The sequence below is a fragment of the Cetorhinus maximus genome, chromosome 20, assembly GCF_964194155.1.
Source record: "Cetorhinus maximus chromosome 20, sCetMax3.hap1.1, whole genome shotgun sequence".
Lineage (NCBI taxonomy): Eukaryota > Metazoa > Chordata > Chondrichthyes > Lamniformes > Cetorhinidae > Cetorhinus > Cetorhinus maximus.
Window position 1 is genome coordinate 79,606,205 of NC_135898.1, and position 11,956 is coordinate 79,618,160.

The window sequence follows — 11,956 nt, forward strand, 5'->3', positions numbered from 1 at the left end:
ATCCTCCCAGTCGAGTATACAAGGTGAGAATAAGTTACCTTCAAATGTCAGAGACACAGTGCTGGAGGATACTCAGGCTGTCAAGGGCCACAGTAACCTCTCCATGTGAGATGCTGACAGGTAAGGTAGCTTCCAACTGCACGGGTGGTCATCCAATGCCTGGAGCCATTAAGGCCACTGTGGCACTGAATTTTTTAAAATTTATTCATGGGACGTGGGCTTTGCCGGCTGGGCCAGCATTTATTACCCATCCCTAGTTGCCCTTGAGAAGGTGATGGTGAGCTGCCTTCTTGAACCGCTGCAGTCCATGTAGACCCACAGTGCTGTTAGGGAGGGAGTTCCAGGATTTTGACCCAGCAACAGCGAAGGAACGGCGATATATTTCCAAGTCAGGATGGTGAGTGACTTGGAGGGATCTGCGACATGGGGGACACTGGCCCAAAGCAGGATTCTGAGATTGCAAAGGGCTGTGAGCGCCTCCAGCAGTGACAGCTACATGGCCAGCGTTGGCGAGGAGATTGTACAACATGTGCAGTCCAACTGCTCTGCGGGCCAATAAAGTGGTGGCAGACTCGAAATCTGTGCTGGGAGGCTATGGGGGGGGGGGGGTGGGGGGGAGGCGGTGCGCAGGTCAGGGGTAAGGTATGGAGCGCTTGGTGGCCCTTCGATGCCTCCATGTTGCTTGCATGGGTGGGCAGGCTAGGAGCCTGACCCCAATCATTTCACTGTGGCTGCACCTGATCTGTCTCAGTTGCAGAGGCAGGGTCAGTTTATACAGGTGTCCCGAATGCATGGCCACTCCCCTTGCTTACCCTGCCCCTCACTTCAATTGCCTGTGCGTGGGTTGCACTTGACTTGCCCTGCACCCCCCTCAACAGTCCCCTCCAAGGCTGACCAGCTCTTGCCCCAGGACAGCCCCCACCCCTCAGCAGTCACCTGCGGGGCCAGGCATCACTTTCCCCTGCCCCCCCTGGCGCCCCTGAGGTCTGTAAACAGTGGGTGAGCTGTGGTGAACGCTGCTGCTCACTCACCTCAGTTCCCCCAAAGTGAAGGCCGCCAAGTGCATGTTGCCTGCGTGCTGTTGTGAAACACGTTGGCATGCTTTCCCGCCGATGTGGAAGGGTGATACAGTGGGGTTCCAAGAGCCTGGCGGGATGGCCTTTTAATTACATGCTAATGTATTATAATTAGCTCCTCGTCGACCGATGACGGGAAACGCGACCCGCCATCGGCAGGCTGAGCGGACGATTGCGACCTGCCTTCACGCCGTCATGAAGCAGGCCCTGCCATATTTTGAACACGCTCCACCTATCATGCCCACCGCCAGCAGGCTCCGAAAATCCTGCCCACACTCTCTGTCTCTCACACACACACACACTCTCTCACACACACACACTCTCACACACACACACACACACATACACTACACTCACACACACACACTCACACACACACACACACTGTCTCTCACAAACACTCTCTCTCACACACTGTCACACACACTCTCTCTCTCACACACACTCTCACACACACTCACACACACACACACTCTCTCTCACACACACACTCTCTCACACACATACTCTCTCACACACATACTCTCTCACACACACTCATACACACACTCTCTCTCACACACACACACTCTCTCACACACTCACACACACACAGACACACTCTCTCTCATACACTCTCTCTCACTCACACACACTCTCTCTCTCACACACATACTCGTTCTCTCTCTGACACACACACACTCAAACACATACAAACTCACTCTCTCACACACACACTCTCACTGTCTAATTTCAGAATCCTGCATTTCTACTTCTTCCTCATTATATATCACCACTAATATCTACTTTTGGTCCTCTTCTCTATCAAAGTACTTTTTAAGATTATTTACATGACACCCCCTCCACTTCTTCCTTCTATCTGGAGTATTTATTAAATAATCTATTTCACTCAGTTTCTTTTCAATCCTGTAAGGCCCACTAAACCTTGCCTTTAATGGGTCACTCAGCACTGGTGACAGAACTAGCACCTTCTCTCCAGCAACAAAATTCTGAACTGCAGCTTTCCTGTCTGCTTTCACTGTCATCACTTGCTGTGATATCTTTAAATGTTCCTTAGCCAACTCACATGCTCTGTCCAATCTCTCTCTGAAGTTTCATACGTAATCCAGGAGATAGTTTCTGAATTTTGACCCACCAATTTCTCATAAAACAATTTCAGTGGTCCCCTTACCTCATGACCATAGAGTAGTTCGAAAGGAATAAAACCAGTCGATGCATTAGGAGCATCCCTAATAGCAAATAACAAGAATGGAGTTCCTCTATCCAAATCCTGTGGATAATCCTGACTATACGCCCACATCATAGTTTTTAGAGTTTGATGCCATCTTTCCAAAGCCTCTGTGACTCATGATGATAAGCTGTTGACTTAAATTGTTTCATCCCCAAACTGTTCATTACTTCCTTAAACAGCTGTGACATAAAATTTGAACCCTGATCTGATTGCATTTCTTTAGGTAAACCATATCTTGTAAAAAGTTCATTTAACTCTTCCACAATCTTTTTTGTTGTAAAGTTTCTCAAAAGTATTGCTTCAGGAAATCTGGTAAATACATTCATTTTTGTCAGCAAGTACTGATTTCCATTTTTCGTCTTAAGGAGTGGTCCTACACAATGAATCATGGCCCTAGTAAAAGGTTCTTCAAATGCTGGAATTAGATTTAAAGATGCAGGCTGAATCACTGCTTGTGGTTTCCCTATAACCTGAAATATGTGGCATGTTCTACAGAATTTGACTGCATCCCTATGCAACCCAGGCCAAAAAAATGTTTTTGTATCTTCACTTGTATCTTTCTAATTGCTAAATATCACCCCGTTGGAATTTCATGAGCTATTCTTAGAATCTCATTTCTATATCCAAATGGTATTGCAATCTGATGCACCTCCCTCCAGCTTTCATCTGCTGAAACATGATAAGGCCTCCATTTACTCATTAAAACATTACCCTTAACGTAATAACATTCTGGAATACATTTTGCCTCTGTTTCTGAATAAGTTGTCTGATATAAATGTTGCATTTGCAAATCCTTTTTCTGTAACTCCACTAACCACCTTGAGTTAAACACTTCATCTGAATTGTCTTCCAGTCTTTTTTCCTGAACAACCTTATCAAACACAGTATCAGCTAATTGGAGTTCCACACCTTCTCTCTGCCTTTGAACTTCCTGTTCTTCTTGTTTCAATCTATGAGCCTCTGATCTTGTAATCACACAATCTGGAAACAACCCAGGGTGCTCTCTCTGCAACACTTCTGTTGAAGACACCTCTACAGGCTGCTCAATTACCATAGGCATCACCCACATTTGCGATCCAGCTATATCATTACCCAAGATAAATTGAACTCCAGCAATGGGCAATTTTTCCACCACTCAAACAGTCACTTTGCTTGTTTTCCACTTACTCTTTAAATTTATCTTCCACAAGGGAATAGGTTTAGCATCTCCATGAACCCCACTTATTATCACCTGTTCCTGCAGTACTCCCTCTGAGCAACAAATATCACTATCTCACAACATTAAGGATTGACTAGCCCCTGTGTCTCTTAAAATTTAAATATTTTTACTTACTTCACTCTGTACATATGGAAAGACTTTCCCTTCACATACAAAATCTTTCAACATCTCTGCAACCTGCTCCTCAGAATTCTCTTGGGGAAATTGTGAACACATTCCCACTTCTTTACCTATCACTGATTCTCCCTGTTTTACCTGTACACAAACCACTGGTTTTTCCTGTGCCTGAACCTCAGAACCCATAGTACTTTTACTTCCAGACCTTTTCTGCACCCCTGTAATTCCAACAGATTTCCCCTGCAATTTCCAGCGCACAGATTTCATGTGTCCAACTTTATTACAATAAAAACACCTCAATTTTTGAATGTCACTTCTAGCCTCAGCATCTTCCTTTTTATTCTGAGGAAAAAATTCCCATGAATTTCCATGTATTCCTTCTCTTCCCTGACTACCCACCTTCCTTTCACCTTCCCATTTTCTATCCTTTTCCAATTTGAAAGGGTGATGGAAAAAAGGCTTAGGTCTATGAACTAACCCAATTATCAACTATCTTTGCTGCTTGTCTTACCATTTGAACTCTTCCTCCACACGAGTTCTAACTACTGGAGGAATTGATTCTTTAAATTCTTCCAAAAGAATTACTTCTCTAAGAGCTGCATATGTCATCTCTATCCTATATGCCTGTATCCACCAGTCAAAATTACTTTGTTTTACTCTCTCAAAGTTAATATAAGTTTGCCCAGACTGTTTTCTCATATCCCTAAATTTATTCAGGAACCAACTCATATGCACTCAATATAGTCTTTTTTCAACCAGATCATAGTTCATCAATACCTCCTCTGACAGTGAAGCATAAACTTCATGTACTCTACCCACCAACCTGGATTGTAACAACAATGTTCAGTTTTCCTGTGGCCATTCCATCGGTTCAGCTATATTCTCAAATGAAATTTTTGTTACAATAAATCAGATGGTAAATGCTGAGCTGTTCAAGTCCCAGAGGGAGACTTGAAATAATTGTTCCAACTAATTTTCAATTTGTATGTTTCGAGATGCGGGCTTTGAATTCAGTAATACTGAGTCTTAAGAAGTTTTTATAAAGCTAAATGAAATAAACAATGCTTCAGTATCTCTTTCCTCAAACTTTGGAAGATCTTGTACAAATTTAAACATCTCCCCACTGGGTTCTGATCTGGAAATAAATCCTTCCTCACCTCCTGGTGTCTGTTTTTTAACTGCCAGCATCTTCAGCTGGAATTCTCTGTCTCTCTATTTTTCTCTTTCCTGCCTTTCCCCTTTTCAAATGCTCTTTCCCTTTTCTTTTCTTTTTCTGCTGCCTCTAGCTCAAGTTTTTTCATTTGTAACTGAATTTGAGCCCATTCCAATGAACCACCCCTTGGAGAACTCAAGGTTACAGATATTCCTTCCAATTTCAAATGCTGTGCTATACCTTCAATTATGTCTGATTTCCTCACTCCTTCAGGTAATCCTAATTGTAACTTATTTGCCAATTCCATTAACTTAGCTTTATTTACCTTTTGTAAATCAACCAAAGTTATAACCTCAACTCCCAGGCAAGATTTAGCAATTGCCAAAGCCATGTTGCAGTCTCACAACTACACAAAAAACCTCACACCAACTCCCGAACTAAAAGTGTTTCGTTACTCAGAACCTTAAGACCAACTCCAAACCAATTTGCTGGGTGACAAGGGCTATCCCCTCAGAAGATGGCTCATGACGCCTCTCCGCCATCAATATCAGAAGCTGAGCAGTGGTATAATAGGAGCCATGCCTCCACAAGGGCTGTGGTGGAGAGAGCCATTGGTCTTTTCAAGATGCGCTTCCAATGCCTGGTCAGTTCAGGGGGCGCACTCCAGTACCCCCAGATTCTGTGTCGCTGATAGTGGTAGCATGCTGCTCTCTCCACAATCTTGTGCTGGAAAGGGGAAATGCTGTGGGCAAAGAAGATGTAGATGTAATTGCTGTGGCTGCACATGATGAGCCCAGCAGTGAGTCCGAGGATAAGTACGCACAGGAGAACGCTGAGGGGGTAGACGCTGATCTGGGCATCCTCCAGGGAGGCAGGGACACCCAGGAGGCTTTAATCCAACGAACCTTCAGCTAGAACACCACAGATGGACCTCCAACAAAAGCCTGTGCTGCAGGCTCCATACTTGATGCCTGTGTGCTAAATCTGCCTGGATAGGAACATTAACTAAGGGCCAAGTCAATAAAGCTCAATGTGACACGACTCACTCATAACATCATGTCTAACCATCCACCTGCAGAGGAAAAGAGTCACCCTCAGCCATGGTCACATGTATAAATTTAACGATATAACAAAATGATCTTAAGTAAACAAAATGATAAAGGTGTTAAAAAGCACACCAACTAATCATTACCTCATTGGTGGGCGGGCACCTCCTCGTAGCAGATGTAATGTACAAAAATGCTCCACTCCGGTTAATTAACGTGTACGCCCCGGCACAAAAGAGTGAGCGGCTGGCGGTCTTTCAGCAGCTCCCACTGCTGCTGGCGACCTCCAGGCCGGTCATTCTGGGCGGTGACTTCATCTGCATCATCGATGAGGCTGGACGATCCGGCTGGGCCGACAGCAGATTGGACGCTACGTCCAGATCCCTGATGGAAACAGTAAAGGATGCCAAGCTGCACGATGTCTTCAGCAACCCTGCAGATAAAGCACAGTGTAGATACACCTGGTCATGGCCAGACGGGTCCATCCGTTCCAGGATAGACTTCCTGTTTGTGTCCCGTGCGTTCACAGTCAGATCCACCGACGTCAGGCTGGTGTTCTTCTCTGACCACTGCCTCCTACTGGCTGACTGTCACTTACAGGAAGACCAGAGGGTTGGCAGGGGGACATGGAAGCTGAACGTGCAACTGCTGGGGTCCAGAGAACATTGAGGAACTCAAGAGGAAGTACAAAGGTTGGAGAACCGTGAAACCCCTCTTTGAGTCCCTGACACACTGGTGGGAAGAGATCAAGGAAAACATCAAGAGGTTTTTCATCCTCAAAGGCATCCAGAAAGCTAGAAAGGAACAGAGGGAAATGTCCCAACTTCATAAAAACATGCAGAACCTGCTCCGGCTGCAGTCAATGGGGGTCGAGGTCAAGGAAGAACCCCAAGAGTTGAAGAGCCAGCAAGCCTCGCTCTTTGCCTCGGAGGCCTCCGAGATCATCTTCTGGTCCTCAGTCCGCTCCGTGGAGCAGGATAAGACGTGCTCACGTTTCTTTTACCAAAAGGTACACAGAGAGAGCTCTGTGATCAGCAGCCTGAAGGAAGAAGACGGCTCAGTAAAGTCATCGCAGTCTGACATTTTGAGGATCAGCAAATCCTTTTATGCCAGATTGTATGATGTGAAGCCCACAGACAGCACGGCCTCCCAGTCCTTCCTGTCCTCTATCGCAGAGGTCTTAGACGACAGTACACGGGAGAGTCTGGACAAACTGCTAACTTTTGACAAACTGACTAAGGCCCTTGAGTACTTCGAGAAGACTAAAACTCCCAGAAGCGATGGCTAACCAGCTGAGTTGTATTTGGCTCTATGGGACTGGATCGGCCCAGACCTACTAGAAGTGTATGAGAGTATGCTTCTGGCCGGCATCATGTCAGAATCCATGAGGAAAGGCATCATCACCCTCATCTACAAGCTGGAGGGGGAAAGGGAGGAATTTAGAAATCGGCGACCTATTTCACTGTTGAATGTGGACTATAAGATTCTGTCCAAGGTCATCGCCAATCGGGTCAACTCTGCTCTGGAGTTAGTGATCCATCCTGACCAGACCTGCGCTGTGCCTGGCCGGAAGATCTCTGACAGTCTTGCGCCACTCAGGTATACGATTACCTATGTGCAGGACACCTGCCTCATCAGCCTGGATTAGGAGAAGGCCTTTGACAGAGTATCACACACCTACATGGTGGATGTGCTCTCCAAAAAGGGGTTTGGGGAGGGAATCCACAACTGGATCCAACTGCTCTACACTAACATCAATAGCACAGTTTCAATCAATGGGTGGGAATCAGAAAGCTTTCCACTTAAATCTGGAGTCAGGAAGGGCTGCCCTCTCTCCCCTGTCCTGTTTGTGTGTTGCATAGAAACCTTTGCTGAGTCCATCAGGAAGGATCCAGGCTTAAGAAGAGTGACGATCCCAGGCAGTGGAGGCACTCAGGTCAAGGCCTCCCTGTACGTGGACGATGTCGCCGTCTTCTGCTCGGATCCACTGTCAACATCTGCGACCAGTTCGAACTGGCCTTGGGAGCCAAGGTAAATCGTGGGAAGAGCGAAGCCATGTTCTTTGGGAACTGGGCTGACCGATCCTTTGTCCCCCTCACCGTCGGGTCTGACGGCCTGAAGGTGCTGGGGATGTGGTTCGGAGGGACCAGGGTTAGAAACTGGAAGGAGCAAGTGGCTATGGTGGAAAGGAAACTAGGCATGTGGGAGTGACGCTCCCTCTCCATTGTGGTTAAGAACCTGGTCATCAGGTGTGAGGCACTCTCGCAGTTGCTGTAAATGGTGCGGGTCTGGCCCATTCCTCACTCCTGCGCGATGGCGATCACCCGAGCCATCTTTCGCTTTATCTGGAAATGGATCAAGTTCGCAGGGACGCGATGTACAAGCCTCTAGATAAAGGGGGAAAAAATGTGCCCAACATCGCCCTCATCCTGATGGCCACCTTTGTGTGTGGCTGCATCAAGCTGTGCATAGACCCTCGGCACGCAAACACCAAGTGTCACTACGCGCTGAGGTTCTACCTGTCCCCAGTGTTGCAAAGGATGGGTCTGGCCACACTGCTGCAGAACGCTACAAGTAGTTGGACCGTGCCACCTGTCCCTCGTGGAAAAATTTATGCAGAGAAACACCTTTGACCACAAGTCCATCAGGCAGTGGTCGGCACGTAACGACCTAGTGGAAAAAGGAGAGGATGGATCCTGTTGGCTGGTTCCCCGAGCAGACTGTCAAAGTCATTTGGCAGAATGCCTCATCACCAGAACTTTCCAACAAGCACCAAGATGTAACTTGGCTGGTGATGAGAAAGGCCCTCCCCGTCAGATCCTTCCAACACGCCAGGAGTCCCACCCCCTCGGCACGTTGCCCTCAAGGTGGCTGTGGTGGGGAAGAGACCATTGTTCACCTCCTTGTGGAATGTGCCTTTGCAAAGAAGGTCTGGAGAGAGATGCAGTGGTTTTTGTGGAGGTTCATCCCGAGTAGTGCTGTGACACAGGATTCTGTGCTCTACGGGCTGTTCCCAGGGACACACACTGAGACAAACACCAACTGCAGCTGGAGGCTCATCAACTTGGTGAAAGATGCTCTTTGGTCTGCTCGAAACTTGTTGGTCTTCCAGTGCATAGAGTTGTCCCCGACTGAGTGTTGCAGACTGGCACATTCCAAGGTCCAGGACTATGTGAGGGACACACTAAAGCTTGGGGCAGCCTCCGCAAAGGCCCAATGGGGAAATGTCGCTGTCTAAGACCTTTCTGCCACAGTGCACCGAGGGGCTGGGAATTGTATAGACCCCTCGGGCTGTACAGCTCACAGTGAATGTAGGCAGTGAATACTAAATGTATCATAATTGAATTGAAGCACCTCAGAATGCAACATGATGTATGTCGATAACTCTAATCCCACTGTCTGACTGTCTGTAATGACCATATTGAAATGTCTGTAATATTCATTGATTGTATTGAAGCACCTCGTGATCCATTTGTAAAATTTGAATCTGATTGCACTTTTTGGGATGGTCATTTAGAAATGTTTTGTAATGTTCTTTCAGATATTTTATGAATAAAATATATTTTTCCAAAAAAAAGGGTAAAATAAAAGCAAGGGTCCATATTCGATTTAGTTAAGATATGTCTGGGGAGCTCAGTCCCGTGATTTGCACATCCTGCGCTATGTGGGAAATCCTAGACACTCCTGGCGGTCTGGATGACCATGTGTGCAGGAGGTTCCTCCAACTGGGGTAGCTCAAGCTCTGGGTTTTGGAGCTTGAGCAGCAGCTGGGGGAACTACAGTGCATTCACACGGCTGAGGGGTTTGTGGATAACACGTTTCGGAACGTGGTCACCCCGCAGCTTAAGGAAGTGCAAGCAGAGAGGGAATGGGTGACCGCCAGACAGAAGAAGGGGACCAAGTAGGTAGTGAGTGAATCCCCCGAGTGCATCTTGCTTGCAAACCGTTTTTCAGCCTTGGAAAACAGTGAGAATGATGGTTCCTCTGTGGAAGACAACCAGAGCCAAGGCCGTGGCATTGTGGGTGGTCCAGCTGCTCAGGGCAGGAGGAAAAAGTGTGGAAGGGCAATAGTGGTAGGGGATTCATTAGTGAGGGGAGTAGACAGGTGCTTCTGCGGCCGTAAACGTGACTCCAGGATGGTATGTTGCCTCCCGGGTGCCAGGGAGGCTGCAGGGCATTCTGAAGGGGGAGGGTGAATAGCCAGAGGTCGTGGTCCATGTTGGGGCCAATGACATAGGAAGATAGAGAAATGAGGTCCTGCAAGCAGACTTTAGGGAGTTAAGTAGGAAACTGAAAAGCAGGACTTCAAAGGTAGTAATTTCCAGATTACTCCCGGTGCCACGCAGTAGTGAGTATAGGAACAGAAGGATAGAGCAGATGAATGCGTGGCTGGAGAGGTGGTGCAGGAGGGAGGGCTTTAGATTCCTGGGGCATTGGGGCCGTTTCTGGGGTGGGACCTTTACAAGTTGGACAGGTTACATCTGAACAGGAACGGGACCAACATCCTCGCGGGGAGGTTTGCTAATGCTGTTGGGGCGGATTTAAACTAAATTGGCAGAGGGATGGGATCCTGAAAAGTAGTTCAGAGGGGAGAGAAGCTGAGATGGATTTAGAAGCTAAAACGCTGGAAGGCAGAGGAAACATAGGCTAGATAAGAAAGAAGTGAGTTTAGCAAGGCTAAATGGAATATATCTTAATGCAAGGAGCTTGAGGAATAAGACAGGTGAACTGAGGGCACAGATTGGCACGTGGGAGTATGATAGCTATGGCAGAGACTTTGCTAAAAGAATGGCAGGATTGGCAGCTCAGCATTCCTGATTATAGGGTATTCAGGCGAGATAGAGTGGAGGATAGAAGAGGAGGGGGGTCACAATATTGATCAAGGAATCAATTATAGCAGTGAGGAAGGATGATATCTTGAAAGGATCATCAAATGAGGCCATAGAAGTAAAAAACACAAAAGGGGCAAACATGCTGTTGGGTGTATAGGCCCCTAAACAGTCAGGGAGAGATAGAGAATCAAATATGTAATCAAATTTCCCTGGATGAGATGTATCCCAGACTGTTGAAGGAAGCAAGGGAAGAGATATCAGGGACCCTGGCAGTAATTTTCAAATCCTCTCTCGCCACAGGTGAGGTGTCAGAGGACTGGAGGGCTACTAACGTTGTCCCATTATTAAAAAAGGGAAGAAGGGATAGACCAGGAAATTACAGGCCAGTCAGTCTAACCTTGGTGTTAGGTGGTGGGAAGTTACTAGAAAGAATTCTGAGGGACCCTTGGAGAGACATGGATTAATCAGGGATAGTCGGCATGGATTTGTTAAGGGAAGGTCGTGTTTGACAAATTTGATCGAATTTTTTGAAGAGGTAACCAGGAGTGTTGATGAGGGTAATGTGTTTGATGTGGTCTACATGGATTTCAGCAAGACTTTTGATAAGGTCCCTCTTGCCAGACTGGTCAAGAAAGTAAGAGCCCATGGGATCCAAAGCAAAGTGGCATATTGGATCCGAAATTGGCTGAGAGGCAGGAAGCAGAGGGTGATGGTAGAGGGATGTTTCTGTGACTGGAAGTCTGTTTTCAGTGGGGTTCCACAGGGCTTGATGCTGGAGCCCTTGCTGTTTGTGGTGTACATACATGATTTGGACTTAAATGTAGGGGGTATAGTCAAGAAGTTCACGGATGATACGAAAATTGGTAGGGTGGTAAACAGTGAGGAGGATAACCGTAAACTGCAGGAGGATATCACTGGACTGGTTAGGTGGGCAGAGCAGTGGCAAATGGAATTCAACCCAGAAAAGTGCAAGGTAATACACTCGAGGAGGGTTAACAAGGCAAGGGATTACACTATGAATGGTAGGACCTTGGAAAGTACTGAAGATCAGAGGGACCTTGGTGTGCATATCCATAGATCCCTGAAGGTAGCAGGGCAGGTAGATAAGGTGGTTAAGGAGGCATATGAGATACTTGCCTTTATTAGTCGAGGCATAGAATACAAGAGCAGGAAGGCTATGCTGGACTGTATAAAACGCTGGTTAGGCCACAACTGGAGTACTGCGTACAATTCTGGTCACCACATTATAGGAAGGATGTGATTGCACTGGACAGGATGCAGA